Source organism: Rhipicephalus sanguineus, chromosome 3, assembly GCF_013339695.2.
Source record: "Rhipicephalus sanguineus isolate Rsan-2018 chromosome 3, BIME_Rsan_1.4, whole genome shotgun sequence".
Lineage (NCBI taxonomy): Eukaryota > Metazoa > Arthropoda > Arachnida > Ixodida > Ixodidae > Rhipicephalus > Rhipicephalus sanguineus.
Window position 1 is genome coordinate 101,890,088 of NC_051178.1, and position 22,747 is coordinate 101,912,834.

At 50.3% G+C, this 22,747-nt stretch overlaps 1 protein-coding gene across 1 annotated transcript in view; it reads right to left on the bottom strand.

Annotated features, from left to right (window-relative positions):
• The window catches only part of LOC119386866 (glypican-6), a 157,347-nt gene that overhangs the window by 129,989 nt on the left and 4,611 nt on the right, over nt 1-22,747 (bottom strand). The gene's annotated exons all lie outside the window — the stretch shown is intronic.

A 22,747-nucleotide genomic window follows, 5' to 3' on the forward strand; every position in this document is an offset into this window, starting at 1 on the left:
TACGAGGGAGTCAAAAAAGAGAAGCGGAACAGCCGCCTCTGCTCCTCGTGAGACACGCCTCAGACGAAACAGAGAGGAGGAAGAGGAGGAGAAGAGACCCGCTTCTTCCGGAGTCATCCGCTAAAAGAGAAGCGCGGCAGCAGCTGCTGCGGACGAAATGCTCGCCGCCGCTGACGGTCAGTCATTCACAGGATGCAGCGGCGTGCTTCCGAACAGAAGAAACTTGCCGGCTTCTCGAAGAGAGCTTTGCGGACACCGAACAGCAGTCGAAACGTAGCCCCTCCTTGAATTGGGCGTTCGCGTATTACAGAGTAAAGGCACTCTGAAAGAACGATGAGGGTCACCTACTCGTGTCCTTAAATGAGGGAGGAAGTGATGAATCGGCCCATGCATCCGGCACTTGCGCACATAATGGATAGGTGCCTCGTGTGTATAGTATACAGGAGCGACAGCTCCTTCTGCTATGAGCCGTAAAATCGCACATGACGTGAGCGTACTATTCATTCAAGCTTCCGGGGATGCGGTACTACAAGGAAAAAATGAGAGCATCGCTGACCAGTCGCAGAGACTTAGGTTTAACGTTAACGAAGTCGAATTGGAAGCTCCAAACTTCGGCCGATCCTCGCAGCCATTTGGGACGCTGCACCCCGTAATTTGGCTTCACTATAGCGGCATCGATAAGACGATCCTGATCGCGTGGCGTAAAATTCCAAACCGCTGATTGTGCTGCTTCTTCTCCCGACTCCCGCCTGTGAGCTATAAGCTCACGTATAAGTCATTTGCTAAGTGCGTGGTAAATGCATCTTGCGCGAGCTTTGTGGCAACGCGCATCCAAAAAAGCGGCGAGTACCAACGAAGGCAAAATACACTGCGATCAATCAATGTCCCTATATGAGATCCAAAACACCGTCGGCGTTTGTGTTCTCTGGTTCGCTTCCCTTCTGTGTTTGCATGTCTTACTGACTAACACGACGAATTCTTATCAAATGGCTCGACTTTCTGTCGTTTCAAACCGTGCCGCACTATCAGCGCTTCAAATTCTTTAAAAAAAGAAAAGAAAACGAGGGCCTATACTGAGGCCATAAACGAGGTCAACTTAAGAAAGGATAGCTCGTTACGGCGTTTAGGGCTCGAGAAATTCGCTCCTGCGTACTTTCCCGCAGCGCTGCGTGCACGCCTAAACCCCATTCAGTTTACGAGCAACCACTGCCGATACTTCAGCCTACGAAAATAAATAAATAAATAAATAAATAAATAAATAAATAAATAAATAAATAAACAAACAACGTCAGTGAAGCCGCAAACGCATACGAATTGTTTATATGTGCTCCTCTAATGGATGCGACGGTTAATTAGGTCAGGCCTTTTTTTGTTTTGTTCTGCATTTTTGTTCACCCGACGCTTGTTTTCCTCATTAACCACCACGCTACGACAAACTATAGGAAAACGAAAACAGAGAGGCAGAGGCAGATGGATGTGTAGCAAAAACCGGCACATAAAAAAAGACAACTGCGGAAGCGTAAACATCGGGTAGGAAACGGGCGGAAGCGTAGGAGGTGACCTGGAATAGTTACAGCTGCCGCTTCCACCCACAAATAATCCTTCAGTCGGCGTACGCAGACATCGCAGACACCCACCACTCTGTAGAGACGTGTTGTTTCTTACAGACCCCGCATAAGCAGCCTGCTACTATAAGAAGGCACTCGAAAGAAACAACATCGCAAGCAGTGAATGCAGTGTGGCCAGACGCCGGAAGTCATCCGGAGAGCATAAAACCGGAAGAGAGGAGGGCCTCATTCGCCGTTCCCTCCTACACCCGTATGGAACATCGACCGTCCAGCGGACGAAGGAAGCAAGAATAAATACATATTACATGCGCCGCACAGCAACGGTACACGTCGGGCGGTTCCAGCAGTCTGGATCACCAAGAACGAGTCAGTCGTGGGCGAGCGTGTAATCATGGAGGAGGGGGCCGTACCGTACGGTACGCTAAAGGACACCGCAACAGGACTAACGGGTCGTGACCAAAAGCAGAGAACGTGGCCAAGACGAACGCAAGTACATCGACACAAAAGAAAGCGGCGATGAAAATGAACTGGGAGGCAACGAGGGGGGGCAAGGCACCGTAAGTGCTACCTCTATCACTCTGTATATGCGACCGCTACTACTTCTACTAACACTTCTAGACGCAGTCCAGAAGAAGACGGCTGGCTGCTGAGGACCATCTTCAGCGACCTGCTCGCCTCCTCCTCCCCGTTTCCTTCCGCACCCTCGCAGAGAGCGAGTGGCCGTGCGTAATGAGGCGTCAAAAATCTCGGCGGTCACGCTAGGCGGCGCGCACTACCCCTCCTCTTCAAAGACGACGGCCGCGGCTTCCTTCAACTACAGGGAAGAGCGCGCGCACGCGCTTCTGTGACAGTGCGCCAGAAAAACGTTACGCAAACTCGAGACGAAATCTACTCTCCCCGATTCGTCGTCCAACCCCCTCTAGCACATCTATGTGCTTCCCCTACCCGCTACATCGGTTGCGGTGCACGTCGAATTTTCGTTTCCGTTTATCTTCTGCTTCACTCTGGCTTTGCCCGTGCTTGCCAGGCAACCCGACTGGTGCGTATGGGTGAGGGCAAAACTAGTAGAGACCAAAGCAGCGAGTCTGAAGCTAAAGAAAGGAAAATGGTCCAATGCGTAATTGGCACTTCAGTTCAGGTGCAGTTGAGGTAATCATACGCCAGAGGAGCCAAACATACTCGCTTTCTCAGAGATCACGTGTCGAAACGACACTGCGAGCAAAGAGGTTAAAGTGCAATGACTCATTCGCGAGAGAGCTTCGCTTGTCAAGGCTGGCCGCGTGACGTCATCCTTTCTCGTGCTACGTCAACCGGCCGGCTTAACGAAGACGCAGACTGACAGCAATGCCTTCTTCCACGACTTGACGTGGTTCGGTGTTAATATAGAACGTACAGTATACGCCACCACCGATAACCGAGCAGATAAATAAACATCGCAGTCGCTTAGCGGCATAATCGAGAAGTGGAAAGAGTTTTTCTTTCCCATCGAATACACTTACAGACGCGTTGGCAGCTTTCAAAAATGATCAAACGTCTGACATATGATACGATACGTACTGCGTACGATCATACGACATCCAACCATGCCAGAAACAGCGCCGAACAACACGACAAGGAGACAGCAATCGAGACGCCCGGCGGTGAGGAGCGGGGACACACAGTTTGAGCTATAGAAGCACGGTATAGCGTCGTCAGCGCGGTACACAACATCGATTTATTATCGGTTGTCGAGCTGCGGGAGCGAGGGAGAGCCTGCAGATCCAACGCGCCAGCTAACGTCGCTAAATAATTCATGCGCGCGTAAACCTCGCAGACTTGCGGTGTATACACAGCCACCCACCCGAACAGCAGAATGGAAAAATAAACAAAACAAAAAACAAGTAAGCGGCAAGAAGGGCGTGATGCGTTGCCAAGTAGCGCTGATCGAAAACAGAAAACGCCCTGACTTGGAGCGGCAGCGTGGAGCAGCGGTGTGAAAGCTAGCGATTCACTACTCGCTTCTCACGAAGACGTAAACAAACGGAGGAGAGAAAGAAAGAAAACCGAGAAACGAGAGCCGAGACAGAGCTGAGAGGAAAGGACGGCCTCTCGGAGAGAGGATCAACGGCCCGAACAGGCCAAACAACTAAATAACGTCCCTCCCTCCCTCTAACTCCATTTCCCGAGCTTAGCGCCACCCGTTCCGCGTTAAACTTTCTCGATGTAAGTGCAGAGAACCGTGTCACCCACTTCCCCAACAAGACTGCAGTGGTTACAGAATCGAGGCGTCAAAGATTGCGTAACAGATAACCCGAGTGCGCAGAACAGAGCCGTAAAGTCCGGTACAGCTCTCACTGCATTGTTCGCATTGTCTCACGGCAAGCTAAACCAGAAGCGCTCAGCGCAGAATAAAAGCGGATCACATTTCGCGAACAATAAATGTAGGCTCGGCGTACAGTATAATTATATAATAGCAACTGACGATAATAAACCGCAGCCCGAAGCAAACGCAGTAGCGCTGAAGTCTCTGAAACGCACTCGCGTGCAGCTTTCGCAACGCTGCACTCAACTTTTTTTGGAGCCGAGCTTCTCCGCTACATACGCATATATTTCGCGAAGTATGCATGTATACCACAGGCGCGTCACGGATGTCGCCCTCAGACACGAACAAGTTCACTCGAATCGATTTAACTTTCCCAATCTGTAAAAACGGACGAGTAAAAAGGAGTCTGAACGCGATTTCATAGCTTCCGGAGGAGAGCTGCGCAGAAAAGGGTTTAAGTAAAAAAATATAGCGCGCATAGAGGCGCGGGAGGGGATAAAATACTGACGGGAACGAAGAAAAACTGACGGTCAACAACGATAACCACAAATAACCGCATCACAAAGGCCAGGCGTGGAAACAGTTTCGACGGTATACACACTGCGCGTATACCCGCGCGTAACGACGGAAAGAATAAGGAGATCGAGAAACGGTGATCTTTCTTCGATCGTAGTGAAAAAAAAAAAAAAGAAAACGTCGATTCCAGCTAGTGAAGTTAAACCTCCGAGAAAGAGAGCGGGAAATGTACGTATATATAAAAAATTACAACGCACAACGCGAGTATATGTAAGAAACACACGCGAAGTGCGTGGCAGTAATTGCAGTTCCTTGGAGCGCGAAAAGGAGCTACGGCGCAGAGAAAAAAAAAATCGTTCGGACAAGGAGACACAAACAAACAAGAAGAAATTTAAAAAATGCGAACAAAAGTGCGCCAGAATTCTCAATAAGAGAACCTGCTCAGCAAGCAGAAACTTTCCAACGCGCGCAATAAACAAATGAGCGAGACGCGAGGCTCGCGCCATCGCGATGACCAAAAAGATAAAGAAATTAAGAAATCAATAGCGCGGAGGAGAAAAAAGAAATATGACTCATCGTATTGACTCGAGTGATGTACGCCTCTTCCTCAAGAGGACGAAGGAAAAAAAGGAAGGAGGCGTGCCAGGGAAGACTCGCTGAGTGAGACAAAAAGAATATAATAAAAGTGAAACGAAACTTTATGCTGTACACACGACTACGCGAGAGCAAGGCCGCTCGAGGACGCTGAACTCTACCGCACTCTCAAGCTTTGGAAGAAAAGCCTTACAGCGTAACTGCAGTCGATTTTCGTAAAAGATATCGCTATAAAGCCGCCATTTTTGTTTTTTCTCCGTACAAACAAGGAACAAACAGAAGTAACACAACAAAATAAATGGCTTGAAACAAGAGCTGTATGTATGCTATATTTTATTGCGCCTATACACGGAAAGTATGCGTCCTCTCGTGCACCGATATACTTTCACGAAATGACGAATGTGCTCTATAGTGAACAGAACGAGAGAGAGCTGGTTTACGTCATGCAAACCTGATTGTTCAAAGGCGACGGCCAGAACCATATATATACGACGCCGTGGAAACAAATGCACGGGAAGACAGCACGAAATCATGTGCGCGGTCCTGTGGTCATTACCTCACCGTGAAATGCGGGCCTAACCGTATAGAAAGGGGTGAGGAAAAGGAAAGAAAAAAAAGGGAAGCCAACATTCTAGGACATATTCACGGCCAGTGATATGGCCTGGCCCAAATCACAGTCCGTGCGTGATTCGAAGACCACGAAAGTGTGGGTCGGCGCCGTCGAGAAAAAGCCAACGTAAGCGCGCACATCCGGCTCTGCAAAGTCTGACGCGTGAAGTTTATAGCAAACGCAAAGAGTTTATCGTGGTCAGCGGGCCGAACTGTTCAACAGGCAACGGAAGAAGACACGTGAGATAGTCCAGCTCCGGCTCGCGAAAACGCAAGAACGAGGAACTGCAACAAGCGCCAGCAACAGATTCCATTCCGACAGAGAGCAAGCATGCAAAGGCGCGAGTTCAGACCTTCCCGCGTCCGATCGGCCCGCGGCAACGAGTAAGCGCGTGTAAAAACCGGAGTCGTAAACAACACTCGGGCTTCTTTAACGGTCGCAAAGGGCGCAGGCACCCTTTCTCGATGTTGCGTTTAAAAATACGAGGAACGGGCACGTGCAGTGCGTGTACGATGCAGACGACGGTATAGTAGTGAATGAGGCCAGCATCTGGAAAGGCGATAAACATGCACGCGAGACTCTACACACATTGCTCAATAAATGGGGGTCGCATGCCAACCCCGAAAAGCGTGTTCCAGGAGCCTATGCTTTTGTAGTTGTTGTTATTTAAATAGCGAACGCACGTCACACTATACGTATGCGTCGAGGAAGCGATAGGCGTATTAAAGCGGGGACAACAGAAGACGTCGGGTATATGCTTTTGTCGTCCGTTATCGGGAATTTCGGGGCGCACCGCAGAATCAATCCGTGCTTGCTTCTTTCTATTCAATGTCGCGCCAATTCACCTTATTTCCTTGCAAATGTGGCACCAAGCATTGTTCCATTAGAAATATCGGGTGAAATGAGCGGTATTTAGGTTGCGGGAGTCGTGATATGAGAGTGACATGTGCGTCGGTGCTTATACGCAACAGTATGCTATACCGACATAAGGGTTATTAATACGTGCTCGTCACGCGCTGCCGTACTTGAGTCAACGTTAAAAGAAAAATCTTCGTGCGGTCTAACACTGAGAAAATATACAAAATGTCTATAGTGACATACAGCAAAGCATACAAGATGGAGAGAGAGAAAGCAAGAATAATATGAAAGGCAGTGGGGTTAACAAGACGAAGGTCCGGTTTGCTACCCTACCCTGGGGGTAAGGAAATGGGGACCACAAAGAGAGAGAGAAGGCGAGCAGAGCACGCATACAATCGGTCGCTTAGACCGGATTTTCTGTTATAAACGCGCTCTGGTATTCGCTCTGGCTCTGGAATGCGCTTTGACATTCGATTGGGAAATCGCGGCTTTTTTTTTTTTACCTCAGTTCGAAAATACGGCCGCGGGCGCGATATGGTGAGGTGATTACGAAAGAACTGAAAACACTGGATTAAAGCATCCAGCAGCTGCAGAGCAGTTCGGGATGTCGGAGTACGCAGCTTATTCAAGAGCGTACAAGCCATCACATAAAACGATAAATTCGCCGCCATTATTTTTTTTTCTTCGTCCGATTGTCCGCATCACACAGTGCGTCCCTCATGAAATCTTTTGTCCAGTACTTTTTTTTTTTCGTTTTCCCTGCCTTGAACATTGAACAAACTATACTATTATAGCTCATTTAACGCGAGACGTACGAAAAACTCCCCACGCAAAAAGGCGGAGCGAAATGGGGCTGGGATTTGGGAACAAAGAGTTTGAAGGGACGAGAGGACGCGGCAGTTTTTATAAGAGCTCCGCTCTTCGGCGCTCAGAAGATGTTCAATCCCAAACGAACACGGCGAGTTCAGAGGCACGAAAGACTTTTCCCGACACGCGACCAACAGACGTCGTGCCAAGCGGGGGATGTCAACGTCGAAGCGGATCGCTAATTGGCCGAAATCTCTTTTTCTAACGCCGCCGAAAGATGAAAAAAAAGAAAAAAAAAGAACGCAAAAAAGGGCAAAAAGAAAAGCAACACAGGAACAAGCATATATAGACACACGCACAAAACTGAGAGGGATGGAAAGAGATTAGAGGGTCTGTCGCTTTGTGCCATAGAGGACGCTTTGCGCAAATGAACGGCGAAAGCTCGGCAGCGTTTCGACAAGGAAAAGGCTTTTCGGTTGGAATAGGGGAGGGCAGGCTAGAGAGGGAGAGAGAAAGAGAGAAACCATGGGGAAACAACGAGTCCCTAGCGAGAAATCCCTGACAGGAAGCGAGGCACGGTGGGGAGCGCGCGTTGCCGGCATCGAGGCACTGCCGCCTGCTGCGCTGCCCTGCGCCCCCTGACGTCGGGATGAGCTTATTGATTATACATAGCCTTAAGTCCACTTCCACCCTCACCCTCATCACTTCCGTTACTCTCAGTACTCGGCTGGTATAAGTCTTACTCCTCTTCAGAGCAGAGGCAGCATCCACTTCGCACGCTTCCCTCCATTCCGCAACCTCGCCTCAGCAGAGTACGAACGTGAGTATAACTGAAAAGCCACTTGGACTCCACCCGTTCTCCCACTCTCCTTCAGCAAAGCTTCATCTCGGGCTAGTTGGTACGACATTCTAATGTAGTTGCGCTGAGCGAAACGCACGAAGGACTAAGGACAAAGAAAGAGAACAGGACAACAGGGCAACTTGTCCTGTTCTCGTTGTCCTTAGTGCGTCGTGCCTTTCGCTCAGCGCAACTACATTAGAACTCTCCTTCCTTTCCAAGTGCTTTCTTGGCAATGCCGAAGGCGTGCCACACGCTTCGAAAGCACCACCGAACGGGCCGCAGCGAACAAGGTGGCGCTGCAGACGTTCCTTCCTGCGCCTGCTTCTTTACTTTACGAACCCGAAAGATGAGGGCTTTCGCGCCGGAGTTTGCTGCTCGTCTCGCTAAGAAAGACCACGGCCGCGTGCGCGCGCGTGCGGTCTAGCCCGGCCGTGGAAAGACTTCCGAGGCACCGAAGGTGGAGACAGAGTCCCCAACGCTCCTCAAGCCCTTCCAAATTTAGCGAGGAAGAAAAAGAAATGGGGGGGGGGGGGTGACGTGGCATAACGGAAGCGGGAGTTCGCAAAAGTATAAAGCAGCGGCGCAAATTCAAGAAGCGAAGGTGTCCGTGCGTACACGTGGCAGCGGAGGGAGTCGCCACGAACGACCTGCAGGCTCCTCGGAAGCGGCCCCCAGTGCCGTTCCAGAAGCTCTACCTTCGAGCGAAGTAGAAGGGATAATCCCTGAAAGAACCGGGCTTACACCATATATGGCGCGCACGTCTTTCGCTACCTCGCTACCACGTTTCGCCTATGTACTCTGACAGCTCTCGCGAAAGGCGCCCTCATTACGACTGCGCGATTCCTTTCGCCTTAAAACCCCCGGTTCGCTCTCCCGCGCTCTAGAAGTTCTATTTTACCTTGCCTGTATACCCTTCTTACTCTACACTTCCTGGCGCGCTCAAAGGCGAGTTCACCGAAAAGCTCTTCGACCGGTGATTTGCCATCTCCCGCGGAGCTCCCGCGCGGACTCCTTCCTTTTGTTCGCCTTTCTTTCGTCGTACACTCTCGATCTGCGGTGTATCTGGCACAAGAGAACGTGCGAGCGGCCATCCCTTCGTGCAAAGCGTTCCACAGACTGCGTCCTCGAGTCACAGGTGTGGACGGGGAGGTGACGCCACTCGGGGGGACCGTATACGTATACCAGCCGCACACGAAGCGCGGAAGAAAGAAACATCGCCATCTTATACCTTGGCGGTTCTCCCTCACACCCTGTTTTCGTACGCACTATCCCAGTCCCTCCCTCACTGTGCTGCAGCTCACTCCGAGCTACCTACATTCCGCGCACACACTTATCCGAGCGCCGTTCGTTTGAACGAAAGAGCGTCGCAAACTACGGGCCCGTACGCAAACAGCCAGCTAGGTCTTTCAGGAAGCGGCGAGGTGCTCAGCTCACGCTCAGTTTGTACGAAGATGCGAAGTAGACGCGCCACCGCTGAGTGACGGATGAAGAGGAACCGCGGAACTAAAGGAAGGAAAAGGGGGCTTCGCTTTTCTCGCCGTTGCCGCAGCGTGCGTCGCCTTCGGTCTAAACGACAAAAGGGGGGCCGGCACCGATTCTTCCATCGACGTCGGTACGTGTATACCGTTCCTTTTAGCGTCGAAGCCTTTCTTCGTTCGCGGAATAGACGAGCCCCACACACCACACCACCCCTTTGCCTGCAGGGCCTCCCGCGAAGCCCTTTTGCTCTCGTACAAGACGCGACGCTAACTACGTGTGACTATAGCCGCCAAGGCGAGCGCGGCTTAAGGAACGCGTGGTCAGAGCACGGACGAGGACGTGCTTGACATTCAAGGCAGCACAAGCTCTTCTATATATCTATAAAAGAATTTCGAGCAATTACACAGGCCTCGGAGAAAACCACATAAGGTTAAGATTGTTCGTAAGACAGAACATCAGCAGGTCCTGATGATGGGCATGATACCATCCTTGAATAATTTTACTTTTGGCAAAGTTTTTAGTTGGCAAGTGTTCATAGGCGTGGGCATGAAGGGTGCAAGGGGGGGGGGGACAAAGTTTGCTCCATACGTTTACTCAGGTATGGCCACAAAAGCTTTTGACGATAATGGCGGCCGAAGGCCTCTGATGTTGCATTGCAAGAACTGTTTACTTCCCATCTTTACTTCAGGAAAGCCAGGGACCAAAGGCAGGCTACTCTAAGAAGCACGGCATCACTTCATTTGCTTTTTGTTTTTTATTTTTTTTCATCCATTGTGAAGCATGCTATCCTTTGAACTCTTGACCAACCGGAGGGGGTGGTGGCTACGATGAAACCTTGCCCCCCTAATGGGGAGTCCTGCGCTCGCCCTATCATTAACGTTTATCATTAATGATTAACGAGCGGTGGACGACTCGCTATATTTTGGACTTGTGAGCACCTCTGCGCGGCATTTTTTTTTTTTTATGCATGAGCACGAAGGTTATTTTAGTTGCGTTCAAACTCAGCTTCGAGTCATCCCTTGTTCCCAGACAGAGAGCCCCTGGAGTACGTTACATCGATTAAACTTCGGAGACCGAAAAGTAAACCGGAAGGGTTCATTGGGCGACTTGGTGGTGCGCTTGCCCTCGTCTTTTCGTAGTCCTTGTTTAGTTACGCGCTCGTATTTCCAAGCAAACGGGAAGGACGGAGAACCACTTCGGAATAACGTGCGAAATGCAGGGGGGGGGGAGCACAAAATAAAAATAGGATCCAAAGCATGCGGGGGGGGGGGGGGGCACTTGCGCACCGAAACGAAGCATGTATGCGGGCTAGCTACGTCCGGTTCAGACCCGCACCGGTATTACGTCGGAAAGTATGGGAGAAGCGTACCGGAATGTGTCCCCGCCCCCACCCCCCGCTTTTCCTACGCTTTCCAATCAATCTATCTCTCCTCGAGGTGGAAAAAGGAGCGCTTTGCTCTTGAATTTCGCAACGGGCGCCCACACACAGCCTTGCCGCAGAAACTGCAGCGAGCAAGCTCTTAGAGTGGAGGGAGAGAAAGAAAGAGCAGAAAAGGGACAGAGCGGCGAAGCACAGAGTCGGACAGCCAGCAGGTCCGGAGGGTAATCAGAGCGACGGCCCGGGGAGAAAAATGAGATCCGCGGGGCGCGCGTCCTCCGCCTGTGTCTTTGGCCGTTAATGATTAACGAGCCGTGGCACGGCAAAGGACGAAGCAGCAGCAGCAGAGCCCCGTGTTAAGGAGCAGGGGCGGATAAGGAACGCTATGGTGCATTCATTTCCCCGCTGCATTCCTCGTGCTGACCAAGAGCTGCGGCAGCGGGGTCCACTGATTCACAGCCGGAGGGCAGTGTTGCAGGGTGGTGGACATCATGCCAGAACGAAAAAGAGTCGCACCATCACCGTATTAATCGGGATAAAACACATACATAACGCTGAAAGAAGTAAACGTAGAACGAAGAACAATAATCGAAAAGAATCGAAGATGTCTGTAAAGAGAGAGGGGAAGGCGTTGAAGGGGAAAGCGGAAGCTTGGGAGGAGAGAGTGAAGCAATATATAATATAGCGTCCACAATAAAACTTCCCCGTGTCGTTTGTGAGCTGAAGTTTCATTACGTATCCGTATACCAACACGCCCAATTGCATATCCTAACAACCTAACAAGTTATGGTACAGCGTGTATGACTGTGCGCGATCAGCGAGTCATCTCGTCGAATAAACAGCTTCTTGCCAAATCTTCTTTCCCGTTCCTACGCCTACCTAACAATTCTTTTTTCTTGTCGTCCTTTCTTTCTCTCTTTTTCACCCTCCCATTCCTTCACTGGAGAAACGAAAAAGGAGGAGGCCAATTAAGAAGAGAAGATGTGGCCGGGCTGCTCCGAGCCAGATAAAAAGTTGAAAACTAGAAGCGATGGAATGCGGCTGTGTATACAACGCACCTGTGATATAATATATGTAGTCCGCCCACACTATGCTGCGGGCCCAGTGTTATACCGTAATTAAGTGACACAATACGCGTGCATCTTCCGACGAGCTGCCGCTATATGGAGTGAAAAATAATATTCAACGTATATAGCACACACACCAATTAAGTACATACATGCGAGTGAAAACGACGGGGCGGACGAGGCGCTAACGCAGCGGCCGCCTCTTTAGCACACCGCGTCAGCGTCGGCACTCTGAGCGACCTCGTCCACCACGCCCGCCTCTCCTCTCGACGCCCCGACCGAGCGCACACACTCGACGCTTGGCGCTTATCCAAGAGATAAGCGCCAACATCAAACGCCACGCCGCGACCGTCGCCGCCGCCGCCACAGAACGCCAAAGCGCGCGCACGGCATATGTTCCGGACAGAGAAGCACTGCCGCCTCGCTCCGTGAACACTTGCCGAGCGCCTCTTATGCGGAGTTACGCAATGCTATAGCGCGCAGCAGTGAATCACACGCGCGGGGTACGTCGACTGGTACGTTTTCAAAGTATTCTGCAGCTGTACTGCGATCGATTGTATATATACTCCTGAACTCACGTCGTACGTGCAGTGCTCTTTCTCCCTCCACTCCTTGCCCCTAGTGTAGGGTAGCAAACCGGTCATTCGTCTGGTATCTTTCCCTCACGATCCAGACCAGACTGCTTTTGAGATCCATGATAATCCCTAGGCAGCGCTTGAAAAGGCAAACACTATAGATAGGAGACAGGTCGAGCGCTCCGACCAACTTATCCTGCTTACCTGAGAAAGAGAGAGAGAGATAGCCTTTGACTATGTTGCCGAAAATTATGGCTCCCCTGTAACGCTCAGCCACTTTCTGGCAGATCTCATGATCAAGACCACTGACTTTGACTGTTATCTCTTGGTTATGGTGCTCGACTCCGGACCTGAAGGTCGCGGGATCGAATCCCGGCCGCGGCGGCCGCATTTTCAATGGAGGCGAAAATGCTTGAGACCCGTGTGTTTAGATTTAGGTGCACGTTAAACAACCCCAGGTGGTCGGAATTTCCGGAGCCCTCCACTACGGCGTCTCTCATAATCATGGCCTGGTTTTGGGACGTGAAGCCCCAGCAATCATTATTAACTGTTATAACCAATGATCAAAGAGACAGCCGCAAATGACGTTCTGAATAAAAAAAAAAGAAAACGAAATGTTTCCCGCTATAATAGTTTCACAGCCTTAACCAACGTATCAGAGACGTGTTTTGTTTCTACCAATGTACCGCGTGCATGTTTTGTACTGCGTACAACGCTTTGTTTAGAAGTATAAACAGTTTCCGTAACGGATTACACACTGACGACGTATGCACACATATTGCATTCTTCTGACTGCCGCATAGCCTTTCAACGTGATCCTCGCCGCTCGATCGCGCCTCAGAACTGACAGATTCCCTCGGTCGGCAGAGGTGAACTTTGTTCTGGACTCCGGAGACGGTGTCATCGACCGCCGAGTGCGCGGCACACGCGGGTCCGTCTCTCGTCTCTGCTTCTCTGGTGGCACGTAGCATAATAAACAAAGTGAACCGCGCGCGTATGTATACAGCTGTCTTGTCAAATCCTCCGCGGAGCACCCGTGCCGCTATACGCTTTCTTCGTGACCGTCAGCACGTTGATATGCGCTATCACAGCCTATAGGAGTCGTCGATCGAAGGCGTCCGCCCCGAGTGATGCCTGCATGCGTTGTGACAATCCAATAGTATAGCTGCTCAGGCGAAACAGCTTGGTTATACTTTTTTTAACACGAAAGTGTTTTATGCCGGGGTCCACCAAGTACATCCGTCACGGATATGACGTTGATAAAATGGACGCCAACAGGTGAGAAAGAAAAAAACCAAGAAAAACATACCCCGCTGGGAATCGAACCCACGACGTTGCGGCCGCGACGGCAAGCGCCCGACGCTCTACCGACTAAGCCAACTCGAGAGATGCTAGGCACGGCGCGAACGCGCCTTATATCTTTCACACCTTCTCTTTCGCGGCGGGCAGAGCGGGGCGGTGCCGCCGTCTGTGAGAGGTGAAAAGAAGTAATGCTTCACGATCGACACTTACTAGCGCTTACTCCGAGATTGCACGTGATATCGGAGGTCATGGTTAAGCGTCTCGATACCAGAGAGGTAGACTGGCCGCGCTGGCGTCGCCGAGGCACCCTTGACGCAGTTACGTTCTTTGCCTTTGTATTCGTGTTAGCGTGCGTCGGCTCATCGGAGTAGTGCAGCTTCCACGTGCACGAACGGGATTTCTCTGCCGCCGACTGCTTCAATTGCGAGAGCACCGACTAACAAAACTGCTGCAATATGCGTTGCAGATAGGACGCGATTTCGACGGGCGAATGTCGTGCCTTGGTGGAGCGAGAGCAGCGCCTGCGAGACAGAGGCCAGCGGGACGCACGCGTTTGCGACTCAGGCTACGAACCTCTACCTCCCGCGTTGCTGAAGTGCAGTGTGTGTTATGTATGCATGAGCACAGGCGTCGGCTACCCATTACTAGAAAGCGCACACCGTGCCGTTTCTCTCCTTAATTGACGACGCTTTGAAGAAGTGCATACCGGGTACCAATGTTGATTATGAGCTTGTTGATATCATCCTTACGCGCGATTCACGATTCGCTGTGTCCAAATATATGTTCACACCGTCAGCTACCTCAACGGTTTAATCATGATCATGGGCGTTAGTCGTCGCGATAGAGACATGCTGTCAACATGGGTGCATCCACGTCAAACGGTGCTATAGCTGCCAAACACGAATAGACATTGTACAAGCTCTCATATATCATAAGCACTACTTCTGTGAAGACACGTTTCACTTTCGTGTTATACCGATTCCTATGACGGAGGGATCAGCCATGTTTTTTTTCTTGGTTACTTTTACCGCTTATATAGCGTGGCACATTCTGAACTTCTTTCTTTCTTTTTTGGTAAATCACGAGGCTCCTTTGGACTTTCGGCATACATCCAGGCATTTCTGCGCGCCTTAAGGGGTATTCAGACGGAGGAGAAATGCTCGGGGGGTAAAGGCGGAGCCTAGTGACGTCAACTCGCGAGGAGAAGTCGCCACAAATGCCCCCCACTCACACGGACGGGGCGAACGGAGGGGGAGACCAGTGTTACCAGACTACTCCTGTGGCTTGTACCGCCCGTTTCACCAGCTGCCGACGACGATGACCCCAGCTACAGATGACCCCAACTGCAGACTGGACACCCACTGCCGCTCTCTGCAGGAGCAAGTGCAACAATGTGGCCAAACAAGAGCCAGAAATTCCGCCACATCCCCCACCGCCGGGGGATTGTTTGTCCTTTCGGGGAAAACGTCCCCGTCTCCTCTGAGGAGGCGCGGGGGGGTCACGCCCACTCGCTAATCCGTGACGTCGTGGTCACGTGATCCGCAACCCCCCCGTCTCCCCCGAGCATTCCTCCCCCGTCTGAATACCCCTTTACAAGCGGGAAAATCGCGACTTGTCCACCATGCACCACAACATTTGGCGAGCGTCTCGTGCTTGGCCGACCACGGCGCCCTTCATTAAGCATAAATCGACGAATAATAATATTAATTGTTTGGGTTTTACGTTCCAAAACCACGATATGATTATGACAGACGCCGTAGCGGAGGGATCCGGAAATTTCCACCCCCTGGGGTTCTGTAATGTGCGCCTTAAATCTAAACACACGGGCCTCTAGCATTTTGCCTCCATCAAAATGCGGCCACCGTATCACGGTCGGGATTCGATCTCGCGACCTTCCTTCGGGTCGGGAGTCGAATAAATCGAAGAATAACTGCCAGCTCACTTACTCAAAGATCGAAGAAAACAAGAACGAACCATGGCTACAGCGCCCGTGAGCGTGGGTTGTTTTTAATTGAAACCGCCCGCATACGCATACAACAAGTAATTGATCATTGTACGCCTCATCAGACAACAGGAGAAAAAAAAAAAAAAAAAAAGAGAGGCACCATTGTGGGCGGTATCATGCTACCGAACACCGCTAGCATATTCCTATACATAGCTGCAAGTTGCGTATACGTAAAAATGCCAGCAAACTATAGACTATTTTACCGATGCGTTCCGGTGCCGCCACGCTGGGCTGTTGTTGCCTTGGCGTTTTCCATCTTTAACTACGGTAGACACATGCGCACGGAAACAGTTGGGTTTGTCCATTCGAGGTTTCATGACCTTATTAATTCACGTCGCGTTACATAAAAATAGGGAAATATTCGCTTAAAATCGTCTATTGTAAGGAGCCACCGGCACGCAACCAAGCTCGTCCAATCGCTTATACGGCGTGACCTGCAGTTTGCCTGAATAGTTTACGCGCACGTTTCGAGTGGCCGACGCGTGCAAAATAAAACCGAGGTAGTTTCAAGGAACAAGCGCGTGCTTTAACAAGGATCGGGTCAAGGCTGCATGCAGCGAGCGCATTAGGACAAATCGTGCAAGCACCTCGTCGAGGCCGATTTACACGGCAGGCGTAACGGAGGGAGCGTTGGGAGCGTCACTGGGCGCTCGTTCGCGCAGGAGTCGCGCACAGCTTTCACGCGCATCCGACTTCTTCATCGACGCCAAGGACGTCGCCCAGTCGATAACGGTTTCGTGCTGTGTCACGCAGGTCCCGTATAAATCGAAAGCTAATTCTAGCGGACCCGGATTGTAAGTGTGACGAAGGCGACGTATGACGGCGTATTCCACTTGCAAATGCTGGCCTTGGAACGTGGTCGCTCTCGCGTGTTCATAACTGAAATGCACCGTTCGCATGTTGGGTCCCCTACAGACAGCCTCGTGTCAACCAAAATTGTCGGTGCACTAAGGACGATATAATTAAAGACGACGTGCAAACGCTTATCGTATAGCACAAACCTGCGTGTGAATAGTAAGCTTCCACGACTGACGAGATGCGCGTCACGACATTAAAAAAAAAAACCCTTCGATAAAAATTGAGCGCGAATGTGACGAGGAAAACAATTTCTCTGTTTCCTTTTTTTCTTTTTTTCGTAGTTTTCCTTCCTGTCTTTAACTTAGTATGCATTTTCACAAACCTATCAACAAAGCCCCGATGCCGGTAGTGGTGTTATGCAAAGAACACAGATAGCGCACTTAACGAAGACACACGAAGCGCTACACTTGGAACCAGAGTTTACAGAACGAAAGAATACGAAGTTTAAGTACAAAAATGAAACAAGGAAAACAAAAACTATAATCGATAAGTACGCTTACGTAATCAAGCAATGTTTGCTTAATCAGAAGCAACTTTACTAATCTACCGTTCCGTGAAGATACGCGCAGAACTGTAATCTGGTTAGCGGTATACAAAACCTTACACGCCGCGGCCGTCCAGTGGTTGTGGTGCTCGACTGCAGACCCGAAGGTCACGGTATCAAATCTCGGCGCGGCGGCCGCATTTCGATGGAGGCACAAATGCTGGAGGTCCGTGTTCAGATTGAGGTGCACGTTAAAGAACCCCAGGCGGTCGAAATTTCCGGAGCCCTCCCCTACGGCGTCTCTCGTACAGTGAACTCCCAATTGAGTGAACTTCAAGGGACCTAAGGAAATAGTTCAGTTAACTGAAAGTTCACTAAACTGAATATTCACTAGAATATGGAACAGCATTGGGCACAGCAGACATTAGAGTCAAAAGTGTGAAATGCAATTTATTTTGAAAACAAACCTGTAATATTCATTTGGACTGGTGCCCTTAAAGCGCAAGAAGAGACAAAGCTTTCCAGAGAGTCTACGTTTCTATGCACTGCCTCTGGCACAGCTTGTTGCTGAGACACGAAGCCTCGCAACTTTCTAACATACTCTACCGCCTCGGCTATGCCAGTGCTGCAGTGCACAAAACTTCGTTGAATTGATTTTAAAAAATGAGCCTGGGTCCGCGGATCAAGTTCGTTCAACTGAAAAATTCACTATTCTAAAATTCGTTTAACTGAAAGATTTTTGCATAGAATGCATAAGAAAATCGCCGGGGATTTTCCAAAAGTTCGTTATTCTGAAATATTCGTTAAACCGACGTTCGTACAAGTGAGAGTTTACTGTAATCATATCGTGGTTTTGGGACGTAAAACCCCAACGATTCTCATTTATTGGCATACAAGAAACTGACGTCCACCAACTTTCTTGCATGCACCTCCTTATATCATGCATACGCCTCGCAAGTCAACTTGCTCGAAGGCGGCTGCACTAGCCGCACATGTAGGCCTCAGCAATAAGCAAGCCAGCCGGCCACGCGCTGGAGTCGCGACGACGCGATGCCCCCGAAGAAGGAACGCGGACAGACAAAAACAAAAAACAACAACAACAACAAAAAGTGTTCCCGCCATCTAGCAAGGAGACGTGACGGGGGAAAAAGAAATACGATGGGAACGTCTCGACGGCCCAATCGCAGCAGCACAAATAGACAAGACGGCGCTATAGACGACGGGCCGTACGCATACGTCATCGTAAAGCGAGAATAATGGGGCAGGATGGAGGCTATACGGTAGAGAGAGAAAGAGCGCGTGCGGAGCGTGGAGAAAACGACGACGGAGACACTAAATGATTCAAGTAATGTGGCGCGCGCGGCCTCGCGTCGTTCATATACGCCCATCAACCATGTAATTCATATATATATATATATATATATATATATAGAGAGAGAGAGAGAGAGAGAGAGAGGAGGATCGGTGGGCACAGACATGAAAAGTAGAGAAAGAAGACAGAGTACAAGATTCACTACATCAAACGAAAGTGGAAAAATTGAGTGTAAACGAAATAAAACCGCAGCGACGGAAAACAGCCCTCGGAATATCGCCCGCCCATTCAATAATTTCGAGAAGTTTTCGGAAGGCCGGCCAGGCGCTCCCGTCGCTCCTTCCGTTTTTATACGCTCGCATTTCGAAGGGAGCGCTCGTTTCTCGAAAACTCGGAACAGCTGCGGATGGAGTGGGCTTTAAGCGACTTCTCTATCTCTCCTTATTTTAAGGTTTATCATTCCTTTAAGGCATGTAGTACACGCCTTTCGAAGCCGCTACACCGCGCTCGCGGAGACCAATCTCGCCAACACCAATCGAAAGAGGGGAGGAGAAAGAGGTGGAGGGGGAGAGAAGAGCCATAAGCACTGCGCGAGTGTGTGTAGTACTTTTATACGACGAGACGCTCTCTGCGGCGAAGCCGAAATCCTCAGTATATATATACGCGACGGCGAGGTTTTTTTTTTCTGCCCTCCCCACCTTTTGCGGTAAGAAAGAAAAACACTCCGCAAGCTTTAGCCGCGGGGGGAAATCCAATTCCGTCTATGGCCCACGGTCGTTCATATATATCTACATCCATCGGTCTGTACACGGTCGGTACAGCGCACATAGACAGGCACGGAACGGACGTGGCCGCTGTGTAGTATACAGCGATGCGCTAGAAGTCTTCTTCAAACTGAGAGAAAGGAAAGGAAGATAGAAGAAAGCGATGAACTAGTACGGGAGCGTGGGAAGGCGTAGTTAAAATAAAATGGGATAGTCAGAACGCGGGCATATGGTGCATGCACACACACAGACACACACACACACACACACGCACACACACACACACACGAACAAACAAACAAACAAACAACGAGCCACCAACCGATCTCCGGTAGTAAGAGGTACCATGCTGGCGCCATAAACACGCAAGGCGAGCGCACCACAAGCGGCCTTATATAGAACCAAGAGAAACAGCGCGCGCACGCGATCGGCTTGCGCTGTAGGTTCTGCAGCCTACGGGCAGGGGGTGAAGGGGAGTGGGGAAGAAGTAGAGAGAGAGAGACAGCGATCGTAAAATCCACTAACGTCCCTTCCTCCCGTATAGATAGCCTATTTCGCTTTTACTTACGGGGAGTTCTACGTTCTTCTTGAGCTGGCGTCAGCAAGAAAAAAAACAAATCAAGCTTATTTGCAAGGAAAAGGCAGGAAGAGGGATAGAAAGAAACCAAATGAAAACAAGCGTGTACATTACCGATATATTGCGAGAAGGCGCGAAGGAGAGATTAAGACATTGAAGTTATGAACATGTGGGACAAAAAAAAAAAAATGACCAGCAAGACAAATAAATGAGAAGCCCATAAAACAACGCGATCGAGTGAACGGCGAACTATTGGGCTATTCATGGGTCGTGCACCGCAGACGACCTCCTCGTTTATAGTCTATAGAGCGAGCTATAGACGACGCCGCTATGGTTTGGGGAGCGTAGTAACGGCATGGCGTGCTAGTCGAAGACGCCGCAGTTAAGGACGCAGAAGCGCGACGACGAAAAAAAAAAATGCAAAAGAAAGACCAAACCGAAAAGACGCGGAGAGCGAACGAATCCGAAAACCGTCGACGATGACATTGCTTGCAGAATCCCAAGTTTTCTCCTGTTTTTTTTTTTTTTTACTTTGCGGTTGCGGGTGTTGTCTAAGTGTATAGATGGTACCCGAATGCCAGCAAAACTGAGCAACCCGCGCTGATTCTCGTATAGCGACGCGGTTTTTCCAACGTTATTGCTTTCCTTACAGCCTCCTTTCCATTTTTGTTCTTTTTATTGAATCGGTAGATGGCGCAAGCCACCGGATCGTCGCTACAGCGCGTCCCTATTCGCAAGCGTAAAAGTGTCGCGCGCGCGATGCATTTTGTTGTTTTCCTACTTCTCCAGTACTCTCTAATAATTTTTTTAGTTCTATTTCGTTTTCTTATGCCCCTTCCCACTCCAAACTTCTGAACTACGCTGAGGCAACGCCAACTCGATCGTTTCGTTTTGTCGCAAAAACATAAAAAAAGGAGGAAAACGAAGTAAAGAAAGAGAGGGCAGAAAACAGAAACACGCGAATAACCACCACGGCCCAGCCAATCGATTTCAATTTCGGCTGAGACAAAAGGGGGCATGCGGAACAGCGACAAGTACGCGACGCGAGAAAGCAGGTGGGGGAATGGGGGGGAGGGGGGGGGGGCGACAACTTTCGAAACCTTTTGAAAGCACGAGTATGCTTGCGTGTCCCGCGTGGTTCGACGCCCGTCGCCGAATACACGGGTCGAAGCAATACAGCGCGCACAGCGATGAGTTTCCGCGGTGAGGAAGAGTTAGGAGATGAGAAGAAGGAAAGGGGGGTTTGTTCGGACTCGCTGTCAAAGACAGGCGACAAATTTCCGGTCTTCTCATTTTCACCTCGGGGCCAGTTCTTTTTCCGCCCCCTTTCACTGTTCCGTGTTATCCTCCTTTATGATGGGCGGTTTCTGAGACCGTTACTCACGAGAGAGAGAGAGGACGAGAGGAGGCGAAGGAAAGACAGGAAGGTTGCTCACTCGAACGTGCGCACTTTTCTTTTTATCTAAATGCGCTTAATGCTGCGGCCGGAGGTATATACGTATATTGCTGAGGCAACTCCTACAACCTTGTGATGCGGACGCCCAATTTCTTCGCCATTATAGGTGCTGTCCCCGCAGGGGTTAATACCGCATTGACGCGTGTACAAGTCGTGCTCTCCTGCTTGTTTAGAAAATGGCTGATAGGATGGGATATCGCCACGCGTGCGGATATTACGCGGTTTTTGCTTCTTTTTCTTATTACATTACTTTTTTTTTAGCGATAGACGAGGGTCGTTCCAGAAATAAGCTTCCCAAATAGCTCCAGCGGCACGGGAAGGTGCGAGGCGAAATCCGTCAACACCGTTGTCCGCGGCTGTCCCCCCCCTCCCCCCCTCTCTCTCTCCATTCCGCCCGGCCGCGCTTGGCTGCGCTGCTCAGTCCTGGCTCAACAGCCGTCCAAGTTGGAAGTGCCCATTGTTTCTCCCGCAAGTGCGAAATTCGTTCCGTCATTCGCTTTTTGCACGCTAAAGGGACTTCACCCGTGGACTTAACCCGTGGACATCACCGGTGGAATAAGGCATATAAGGCTTTTTTCGCCTTAGCAACGTTCCTCCTCCTCCATCCCTTCCTCCCAATCTCTCTCTCTCTCTCTCTCTTCCTGTCATTTAAATTTGTGGACGCAGCTTGCACACGGTTTCAGTCTCTCTCAACAATGTGAAAAGTATTCAGTTCATTCAATCTAGACAAGGTGCGGCGATTAGACGCAGCCTTACGGCACTTCCGGGTGCTAGCGCACGCCCCTAATTTTAGTACACACAAACACGAGCACAAACAGACACACAGCGAGAGAGAGGGAAAGAGAGAGAGAAAGAGGTAAGTCCACGGTCGACGCACGGCGGCGCGATGATTAATGTGCCTCCCCGGTATTGTGCGAAATTGGCTTCGTTCGGCGCTGCTCCCAACGTTTCCTTTTTCTATTTTTTTCCCCCTTTGCAGTCTCTCTCGCCTCGAAGCACGACGTCCCTCCGCACACCGTCACGCGGACCACGAGGCGTTAGGTCTTCGCGCGTTCCGGTGAAAAACATATCGCCCGAACAAACAAGCGAGCAAGCCGACTCGAATGAAGTGCACTGTACACAGAGACCTCGGGCACCCAATCTTCGAGGCACGCGGAAGAAACCGAAGGCAGCTGTGGTATATAGGGCCTCCTCTATCGCAAGAAAAACTCTTAAGCATAGTATTGCGCTATAGTATCCGTGCGCGTTGCGCGTAATCGTTAATAGTCATAACGATTTCTGACGTATTGCAGTGCCAAATACGCGATATGATTTGCCACGATGTGGGACTCCGGGTCAATTTCGACCACCTGGGGTTCCTTAACGTGCACCTAAACCTAAGCACACGGCACTAC